Source organism: Scyliorhinus canicula, chromosome 24 (genome assembly GCF_902713615.1).
Source record: "Scyliorhinus canicula chromosome 24, sScyCan1.1, whole genome shotgun sequence".
Taxonomy (NCBI): Eukaryota; Metazoa; Chordata; class Chondrichthyes; order Carcharhiniformes; family Scyliorhinidae; genus Scyliorhinus; species Scyliorhinus canicula.
Genome location: NC_052169.1, coordinates 929,823 through 941,492, shown reverse-complemented (window position 1 = coordinate 941,492; position 11,670 = coordinate 929,823).

Sequence of the window (11,670 nt, the reverse complement as noted above, 5' to 3'; positions counted from 1 at the left end):
ACACTGTAGAAGGAATCTAATGGACATTGCAATCTTCTGGTAGCACTATGCCAACACTTTCTAATGTTTTATTAATATTTTGGTACACACTAACATGTTGCATCATCAGACATTCAGCCAGTGAAGCAATGTATGGAAGATTCTAGGAATGTGAGCAGTTTGAGTAGGGGGATGCAGAGCTGTTCCAGTCCAGTCACTGATATCACAAGGAAAGAGAAGTGAAATCTGCCAGATGGAGTTTGAGAATGAGTGTGAAATAGTGGCAAACTAATTGATGCTGGGTTATTAGGAATATAAAGTGTAGAAAATGATGGGACAGCGAGAAAAAGTGGGATGTGATGGGCACAGACATCCTGAGCGTCCATAAATTCACCCTGTCCACTTCCTATTTTACAAGATTCTATTTGTGACGGTGATATGCATTGTATTTGAGTCTTTTGTTTCTCTTTCAATTCTCAGTTCCCTCTCTCTGATCTGTTTGTCACTCATGTACTTTCTATCTTTATTTTCACCTTTCCATCTGCACTTTGTTATAATGATCTCTCTGCTCAGAATAGCACCTCCACACTTGGGCTGATTTTTACATCAATATGAGTCCCCTTTCCACAGTGAGATGTGATGGTCAGCTTGTTCAAATAGCTTTAACACATTGGCTCACATACAAAATAGTCACTTAGGTAAAATACAGGACAATGCTGAGAATTTGTGGGGTGTGAAATTTGATCAGAGTTGATGCTTCTGGGACATTTCCACAGTCTGATGCCACTGTAACAATTCAAAGATTCAGAAGATGTCATTCTTAATAATAAATGGGTCTGACAGAACTCTCAAATTAAAAATTTATTCAAATGAAGCCCTCACTAACCATGCATATAACATATTAATAAACTGTAGTTTTACTCTTTTGCATAGGATAATAATCACAAAGTGGATGTACAAAGTAAAATTACAAAATCTGTACAAAGCAGAGCGATAGAGCAGTGAACAACCAGCAAGGTGAAGTGGGATTGATCTCCTGTGTAAAGACTGGGTGTGCGGTCAGTCACTGCATGGTTTTCTATAGTTAATATGATAATTTAATGAAAATAGAAATTTACATGTGCACACGAGGTACTGAAGAGAAATTGGACAGTCAGGTTGGAGAGAGAGAATCTCATTCGATTCCAGGTTCGCGATCCCCAAAATATAAATTTACAATACAAGCACCAAAGGATCACACCTGCTAAAATACACAGCTCAGTTCATTATTTTGTACAATTATCATTGGCTGATGCTCTCGCTCACCTTTATATATGAAACCAGAGAATTTGGATTCTCCAGAAACCTGTGAGAATTCCTTTGTGAGCAGAGGGCAGTGCGATGGATGAACCTTAAATCCAAGAAGTGTTCATAGTCAGGAACGATGCATTTAACTCAATTCCCAGGGTAGGCACACCAAATCGAATCAGAAACCTGTCTACCTTCCCAGGACAGGTAGAGCAGGGGGTTAGATACAAAGCTCCCCCTACCACTGTCCCCATCAAACACTCCCAGGACAGGTACAGTACGGGGTTAGATACAGAGTAAAGCTCCCTCTACCACTGTCCCCATCAAACACTCCCAAGACAGGTACAGCACAGGGTTAGATACAGAGCAAAGCTCCCTCTACACTGTCCCCATCAAACACTCCCAGGACAGGTACAGCACGGGGTTAGATACAGAGTAAAGCTCTCGCTACACTGTCCCCATTAAACACTCCCAGGACAGGTACAGCACGGGGTCAGATACAGAGTAAAGCACTCACTACACTGTCCCCATCAAACACTCCCACGACAGGTACAGCATGGGGTCAGATACAGAGTAAAGCTCCATGTACACTGTCCCCATCAAACACTCCCAGGATAGTACAGCACGGGGTTAGATACAGAGTAAAGCTCCCTCTACACTGTCCCCATCAAACACTCCCAGGACAGGTACAGCACGGGGTTAGATACAGAGTAAAGCTTCCTCTACACTGTCCCCATCAAACACTCCCAGGACAGGTACAGCACGGGGTCAGATACAGAGTAAAGCTCCCTCTACACTGTCCCCATCAAACACTCCCAGGACAGGTACAGCACGGGGTCAGATACAGAGTAAAGCTCCCTCTACACTGTCCCCATCAAACACTCCCAGGACAGGTACAGCATGGGGTTAGATACAGAGTAACGCTCACTCTAGATTTCTGCACTGATATTTTTCCGTTTTGGAGTGAGATTGTCTGTGCAATAGCAGCAAAAATGAGTTGGGAATCTCGAGCTACAGAAACCAAGAACAAAACGGAGAATTTCCAAACAGATCCATGATTTCAGTTCCAATCTGAACCAAACCTTGGAGTGAAAGGACAATGTCCATCCCAGTGCTCCAGCTTCTTCCTCATCTAATGAAAGGACACTTCCATTCTAATCCTGTTGTACCCATTCATCATGAATTTCCTCCTGTATGCATATTGAATGTGTCTGGACTTGTTGACCTGCTCTCAGTTCAACGTGCTCTCAAGCAGTGGGCCAGTTTAAGGACTTTCTATCTCACCAGAGCCCATTTTTACCAGGAAAGCAGGCTACAATATTCTAGACTGAAAGCTGACCCCCATTTAAGGTGAGACATGAACATGCCTGTTCAGTGGCCTGACACTGGCCCACTTCCAGTTATTTGCCAAGAACAGGACAGGCTTTGGCTATGCTGCCCTCACACTTGAAGAATTGTCAATGTTCACAAGTGGAAAATTAGCAATTTGAGTGAGGTTGTTGAAGTGCCCGTGGGACCATGAGGTAACAGTGCGAGTCAACATCTTCTGTGGGAGGGAAAAGTCACCAAAATGACATGTAGATGTACAATTCAGAGAATTCAAGACGTTTTGACAAGTATGCAGGCAGAATCTTCATTGGAAAGGGACAGACCTCGAAACAACCTGTAAATTCTTGTGGTGCAACACAAAAAGTAATGCTTGCATGTACCAGTTTAATTCACAAGCCAGTTAAATTAATTCATCTTGTAACATACACACACAATAAATGTTTAACCACTCAACTTGACCATACATTCTCCTTTTTTTAATAATTAAAGGACCAGCCTGTTGCATTTTACAGTTAAATAGAAACCCAAAAATAAATACAGCAGATTAGCTCAGAGTAACCGTGTATCGTCAGACATATTTACTACTGGAATCTGCAAGAGGTACATGATTAAAGTTAGCAGATCTCAGAATCAAGTACCTATAGTGCTACACTGACCCTATCAGCAGAACAAACACAAGGGACTGGAGGCAACAGTTTCCATGCAAAAAAGCACGCACACAGGCCCACATGGCTTTATTTGGAATGTATCTATCTCAAATCACTCCACAAAGCGACCAATAACCTAGAGTATACAATGCGCTACATCTGACGGCACTTAAAACTATTTTCTAAAATATTTTTAAAACTTTTTGGAATGGCTTCTATGTTTTGTTTGTCCATAACATTAAATCTCCAAGCATTTGTACAATTTTACCAAGTAATTACTTTTTTTTTAGGGGGTGGGGAAACTAGGTGGTGGTTGTTTGCAAGAAAAACAACATTCAGTGGCAGCTTGTAACTTCCCACCCCAAGTTCTGATCCCTGCAGCTCATGCCTACTGCTGAAAGTGATCTGCAAGGGTGGGGGGGGGGGCAGGAGCAGTGATAAGTGGCCTGTTTAACGCCTCTGCAATCCCTTTCCTCTTCATGGTGAAACATTTACTACAATTGAAACAGCATTTACATTAATACAATCTACAATAACCACATAAACTGCAAATGTTAAAACTTAAAAGAGCAGACTCCAGACGTGGAGACAGATTACGTTCTCCCTCAACTCAGCCCGCTCCCCCAGCCCCCCCAATATAAATTTGAAAACGACACAATCAGAGAGTGCAAATATTTAAGGTAAGGCGATGGTACAAGAGAAATGTGTAATCATCCCTGAGGGAAACAATTGAACCAGGTTAAATCTGAGCCACATTCTGATTTCTCTATTGTGCAGTTTTTAAAAACACATTTTACAGTAAAATATCCTGAGGTGCATGTGTAGTTCTTTTGTGTTTTCTTTTAAAGCTGTTCTTTTGTGTGAAAGTTACGGTAGCAGTGAAGCTCTTCCTTCAGTATTGACCAACTTCATTTCCCTTTTGTTTTTCCCTGTCACAGCGGAGATGGGAGATGAGGTGAGTCAAGTGCAGCTCTTGGGCTGTGGGTGGGTATGTTTAAGGTGAGCTGGCTGGACTCAGGGCCGGACTGGAAGCGTCCGACCGGCTGTAATCGGAGACTGAGCCAGGTGGGCAGTTGTGCCTGGTCTTCAGCATGCTGGGCTGGAAATTGGCGTGGCGCCGAGCGTGTTTCATCAGGTGGTCACTGCGCATGAAGCGTTTCTCACAGATGGGGCAACTAAATCGCTTCTCCCCCGTGTGGGTGCGGTAGTGTCGAGCCAATTCATCGGAGCGGGCAAACTTCTTGTTGCAATCTGGCCAAGTGCATGCAAACGGCCTCTCACCTGCAATTTTAAATAAATAATCTAATCATTAGGTTTAAATAAAACCACTTTCATTTACATAACACTTCACAATCACTGGGCACCTCAAAGTGCTTCATAGCCAATAAAGTACTTTAAAATGTGTCACTGTTGTCATGCTTAACGAAATCCCTGAAACAGCAATGTGTTAATGACCAAATGATCTTTGAAATATTGATTGATGGATAAATAACTATCAAGATACCCTACTCTCCTTTAAAATAGTGCCATGGGACCTGCTACAACCACTCGTGCCTCAGTTTAACATCTCCATCTGAAGGGCAGCACCTCCAACAGTCCAGTGTTGCCTCAGTTCTGCACTGGAATGTCAGTCTTGATTCATTTTGCACTCAGGTTCCACAGTTGGAACTTGAACCTGGAACCCTGTGATTCAGTCCAAAGTTTGTCCCTCCTGTGAAAAATGCAGCCATAATAATAATAGTAATCTTTATTATTGTCACAAGTAGGCTTACATTAACACTGCAATGAGGTTACTGTGAAAAGCCCCTAGTCGCTACATTCCAGCGCCTGTTCAGGTACACAGAGGGAGAATTCAGAATATCCAAATTATCTAACAAGCACGTCTTTGGACTGTGGGAGGAAACTGGAGCACCCGGAGGGAACCCACGCAGACACGGGGAGAACGTGCAGACTCCGCAGAGACAGTGACCCAAGCCGGGAATTGAACCTGGGACCCTGACGCTGTGAAGCAACAGTGCTAACCACTGCGCTACCGTGCCGCCCATGTGGCAGCCAACTGCAGCACTCTCAACTGCAACAATTATAAGTAGGAAGGACTTCAGACAAAGGACTGCAAGCAGACTAAGTGCTGCAACCTGTGTGATGGAGCAGCCATCTCTACAAGACCTGTCCCAAATGTGCAAAAGCCAAGGAGGGCCCAAGAGACGGAACGGCCAGCCTGAATACTGCCAAGGGGAAGTACAAACCTGCAGCCAGTAGAACGGGACAAAGGAGGACAAAGTGGAAGACAAGGGGAAAGGAAAGAGGGAGGGAGCAATGACCAAACAACATCACTGCTCCCCACACCTGCCACCTCTCAGCGGCCTGAGCCAGTGGAGGAGAAACATCAGAGAAGCAGTGGGCAGAGGCTTGGCAGCTGGTGAGGAGGAGCAGGATGAAGGAGGAAAAGGACAAAGCCACATCCCAGGTGAGCAGCAAGAGACCACTCCCATCTGACAGACGATGAGGGCAGCTGCACTGGACCAGGATGAAAACAGACATCTGGAGCAGAAGCAGTAAATTCGGAATTGGAGGAGACGACCACCCCAGCTCCAAGGCATTGGAACAACAACGTGACCAGCGCTCCCCAAATCCAACCTCAAAGTGAGGAGACCTGCACATCCCAGCTCTGGGAAGTCAGGATCAGCAATATCCCTTTGGATATTGGATGGATAGGAGAGACTGTTCCAACCGGAAGTGATGTCACCTGGATACCAAAACAAAGAAAGATGATTGCGGGGTTACAGGTCAATCGTCTCAACCCAGGACATCACTGCAGTAGTGTCCTAGGTCCAACCATCTTCACCTACTTCAACAGTCACCTTCCCTCATCTTAAGGTCAAAAGTCAGGATGTTCGCTGATGAATGTTCAGCACCATTCATAACTCCTCAGATACTGAAGCAGTCCATGTCCAAATTCAACAAAACCTGAGCAATATCCAAGCTTGGGCTGACAAGTGGCAGTTAACATTTGTGCCACAAGTGTCAGGCAATGACCATCTCCTACAAGAGGTGATTGAACCATTGCCCTTGACGTTCAAGGGCATTACCATCACCAAATTCCCCACTATCAATATCCTGAGGGTTACCATTAACCAGCGGTATAAATACTGGGGCTACAAGAAAAGGTCAGTGGCTAGGAATCCTTTGGCGAGTAACTCATCTCCTGACTCCCAAAACATGTCCACCATCTACAAGGCACAAGTCAGGAGTGTCATGGAATACTATCCACTTGCCTGGATGAGTGCTGCTCCAACAAGAAGCTCCACACCATCCAGGTCAAAGCAGCCTGCTTGATTGGCACCCCTTCCACAAACATTCACCCCTCCACACCGTTGAACAGTGGCAGCCGTGTGTACCATATACAAGATGCACTGCAGTAACTCACTAAAGCTCCTTAGGCAGCACCTTCCAAAACCATTACCATTATCATCTAGAAGGAGAAGAGCAGCAGCTACCTGGGAACCCCACCCCCTGGAGTTATCCTCCGAACCACTCATCCTGACCAGGAACTTGGCTCCTGCTCCGGCAATGTCTCAAAGTTAGCGTTCTCATCCTGGCTTTCAAATTTCCCCCATCCCCTCCCCATCTCCGTAATTGCCTCCAGTACAGCAAACCTCTCAAGCCTTTGCATTCGTCCAATACAAGCCCTGATTTTAATTGCTCCACCATTGGTGCCTTTCTACCAATCCGGTCCTCCTTCAAAATGCTCCTTAAAATTTAGCTCTCACCAAACCCGTGTTCGCTGGTCCTAATGTTTCTGTGTTCAGTGTGAAATTGCATTTACAGCGTTTTACGTCGAAAACTTTTCTTACATTTGAGTTACTTTGAGGTGTTGCAGTCACTTTTTGTTTTTTGTACCGATTCTATTTTTTCACATTGCCGAGTAGTTTTGGGGCTGGGGAAAGGGGTTGTCACCTCCCATAATGTTGTGCATGATTTACACTGTAATTAGGATTTAGCGACAGTGGCTTTTTAATCCCTTCAGGTCAGTGAGTGACTCACTCATTACAGTCAGTTCAACACATCAACAGCACTTGCTTAGCAATAATCTGCTCACCGACACTCAGTTTGAGTCTTGCCTGACAGAAATGAGGTTATTGCCTCGCAAGTGTGTTTGATAGCACTGTTGATGACTCCTTCCATCACTTTACTGATGATTGAGAGTAGACTGATGGATGGTGCGCCATGTTGGTTTTGTCTTGCTTTGTGTTCACAGGACACACCAGAGCAATTTTTACATTGCCGGGTAGTTGTCAGTATTGCAGCTGTACTGGAACAGCTTGTCTTGGGGTGCGGCAAGTTCTGGAGCACAAGCCTTCAGTACGATTGCCGGAATATTGTCAAGGCCTTTTGGCAGTATCCGGTACTTTTAGCCGTTTCTTGATAACACGTGGAAGTGAATTGCATTGACTGAAGATTGGTATCTGTGATGCTGGTACCAGAGGAGGCAGAGATGGATCATCCACTCGGCACTTCTGGTTGAAGATTGCTGCGAATGCTTCAGCCTTGTCTTTTGCACAAATGTGCTGGGTTCCTCCATCACTGAGGTTGGGGATATTTGTAGAGTCTCCTCCAGTGATCTGTTTAATTGTCCACCTCCTCTCACAACTGAATGTGGCAGGACTGCAGAGCTTAGATCTGATCCGTTGATTGTGGGATCGCTTAGCTCTTTCAATTACATGCTGCTTATGCTTTTTGGCAGAGGGCAGCACGGTGGCACAGTGGGTTAGCCCTGCTGCCTCACGGCGCCGAGGTCCCAGGTGCGATCCCGGCTCTGGGTCACTGTCCATGTGGAGTTTGCACATTCTCCCCGTGTTTGTATGGGTTTCGCCCCCGCAACCCAAAGATGTGCAGGGTAGGTGGATTGGACACGCTAAATTGCCCCTTAATTGGAAAAAATTATGCTTTTTGGCATGCGAGTAGTCCTATGTGGTAGCTTCACCTCATTTTAGGAATGCCTGGTGTTGCTCCTGTGATGCTCTCCTGCATTCCTCATTGAACCAGCATTGAATCCTGGGCTTATTGAAATGGTAGAGTGAGGGATGTGCCGGGCCATGAGGTTACAGATTGTGGTAGAATATACTTCTGCTGCTGCTAATGACCCACACAGCCTCATGATTGACCTGTCTCGAGTTGCTATATCTGTTTGAAACCTATTCCATTTAACACAGGGCCACACACCATGATGGAGAGTATCATAAATGTGAAGAGAAGACTTTGCCTCCATACGGACTGTGCGGTGGTCACTCCTACCAAAGACAGATGTATCTGCGGCAGGCAGGTTGCTGAGGATGAGGTCAAGTATGTTTATCCCTCTTGTTGGCTCCTCAGTGAGGTTTTAACCCCGTGTAAATTTAACCCATTGTTGAATAACTTCACTTTTTACTGGCACTGGTGTATTGTGGGTGACATGGTAGCAGTGGTTAGCACTGTTGTTTCACAGGGATAAACATACTTTACCTCATGCTCAGCAACCTGCCTGCCGCAGATACCAGGGTCCTAGGTTTGATTTCCAGCTTGGGTCACTGTCTGTACAGAGTCTGCACCTTCTCCTCGTGTCTGCGTGGGTTTCCTCCGGGTGCTCCGGTTTCCTCCCACAAGTCCCGAAAGATGTGTTGTTAGGTGAATTGAACATCCTGAATTCTCCCTCTGTGTACCCGAACAGGTGCCGGAATGTGGTGACTAGGGGATTTTCACAGTAACTTCATTGCAGTGTTAATGTAAGCCTACTTGTGACAATAATAAAGATTATGATTTGATGAAAGCATTGTCCGAGGACATTCTGCAACAATAATATAGATTATTATTATCGTTGCAGAATGTCCTCGGACAATGCTTTCATCAAATCATTTGAAGGGACAGCATCATCAGGCAAATCTATTAATTACAAAGGTCACTGCAGAAGAACTGAAAACAGACAAAAGGCCAACGCTAGCTTCCTAATACCTAAACACAGAAACAATTCGATTTTGTGCGGTCTACATTAACCAGGCAGGTGGGCCACTGATTATTCATCAATTTACTTGTTTAAAACGTATACTGTGAATTAGTCACTTTTGTCTATTTTTATGTCTTTAGCCGAGTACAGTTCCAGAAATGCAAGAGGAGTGGAAATATTAAAAATGATCAATTTCCACAGAAGGCCCTCGCCCACCAATCTTCCTGCTACTCTGTCTCGCACAAACTGGGAATGGTCCAACGTCAATCGCCAGACTCTGCTGGTCTCAGCAGCGGAATGTGAGAATTACCCTCATTGTCGCCAAGTTCAGGGCAAGAAAACAGCTCGGGTTCTAGTTGCTAATCACTAGTTGGAAAGTGTGCATGAACGTGGGCCAAAGCAGGATTGAACTGTGTGTGACTACCCAAATGTTTAACTAAGTGCCAACTCTCTTTTTCTTCATTTTCAGGATGTAGGCAATGATTGTTCGCAAGGCCAGTGTTTAGTTTCCATCTCCAGGTGCCCTTGTGAAGATGGTGGTGAATTTCTGTTAGGTAGGATGTTCCAGGATTTTGACACACAGATGATGAAGGTGATAGATATCAGGTCAGGGTGGTTTGTGGGGGTGATGTCCTCATGCACCTTCTGTCTTTGTTCTGCTGGGTGGCAGAGGTCAGGGATTGAGAAGTTGCTGCAGTTCATTTTCCAAAGATGTGCAGCTTATGTGGATTCGCCAAGCTAAATTGCCCCTTAGTGTCCAGGGATGTGCAGGGTAGGTTATGGGATTACGGGTGGTAGGGAGGGGTCATTGGGTGAGTGGACATGGGGAGAGTGCTCATTCGAAGGGTCGGTGCAGACTCGATGGACCGAATAGCCTCCTTCTGTACCGTAGGGATTTATGATTCTATCTTGCAGATGGTGCACACTGCTACCACTCTGTGTCTGTGGAGGGAGTTAATGTTTAAGATTGTGAACGGGGAGCCATTAAGCGGAGTGCATTAGTCCAAGGAATGGCTTGAATGAGAAAGCATTCCATACCTGTTGAACTGTACTCCAAAAATTGGAAGAGGCATTTAAAACTGTACAAGGCCTGAGCGTTTACAGGAAGTCACCTTAAATGTTGCAACTTTTGACCATTTTAACATCCTTGGTCCTTTCCAATCTGAGCAACTGCCTGTGAATTCACAGGAGCGATACGGGGAGGAGGAAGAGAGGGGTGGGGAGGAGGAAGAGAGGAGTGGGGAGGAGGACAAGAGGGGCAGGGAGGAGGAAGGGGAAAGGAAGGGCAAGGTGGGGGCGGAGAGGAGGGGGGGTGCCAGGAAGGAGGGGAGCCGGGAGGGAGAGGGGAGGGAGGGAGAGGGGAGAGGGGAGAGGGGGACGGGAGGAGAAGATCGGGGAGGGGGAAAGAGAGGGGAGGGGCACTGGTTGAATCGGAGTGTCTGGTGCATTCCTAAAGCACTCTCTACCTGATCTACAATCTCAGACCAACACAGAACTTGAAGCAGCTTCGGAATTTATTTTCAGTTTCTCAAATATTTTTGTTCAAAACTAAAGTCTTCATTTCATGTTTGTTTAATTATGTGTTTTGAAAAAAGTTTGTATTTACTCCAATAACCACTGAGCCTGCGAGTGGTTGGCATTTCTCATGTCAGAAATCACTCAAGTTGGACATCGTAGGCCAGATAACGAACAAACAAGAGGTGGGGGGGGAAAGAGAGAGAGAGGTGGAGAGTGGGGGGAGGAGAACGAAAGAAGAAGGTTGGACAGGGGATGAGAGAGCAGGAGGAACAGAGAGAGGCAAAAAAAAGTGGAAAGGAGGGAAGAAGAGGGTGGGGAAGCGAGGGGGTGGAGGTGAAAGCTGGGGAAGGGGTCGGAAGCAGGTGGAAGGGAACAGGGGTAGCGGGCATGGAGGGGGAGATAAAGAGGGTTAGTGGCCGTGAAAAGGGTAGTGAGCAGAGGGTGGGGGGGGGGGGGGGGGTGAGGGGGGGGGGACGGGGTAGGGGAAGCGGGGGGGGGGGGGGGGGAGCGAGTAATAAACATTTACAGAATCACACGACTGCCAGCGTTTCCTGGTAGATTTGCCTCCAGGGTTTAGCAAACACAGAACAATAGAACTATTCAATTATTACACTTCACACTGGGGCTGTGAGCTGAGTGATTGACCAATCAAAACCCTTTTGGTGAAAGAATAAATTAGCACTTTTAAAGATATTTATCAATTCTGCCTTTTCCAGAAACACCTTTCCCCCATTTCTGCCCAATATTTCTGTTCAATAATGGGGGGGGGGGGGGCCGTATCCGGATTGGGGAGGGGGGGGGGTCAGTGACCCGGATTGGGGAGGGGGGGGTCAGTGACCCGGATATGGAGGGGGGTGTCAGTGTCCCGGATTGGGGAGGGGGATATCAGTGTCCCGGATTGGGGGAGGGGGGGTCAGTGTCCCGGAGTGG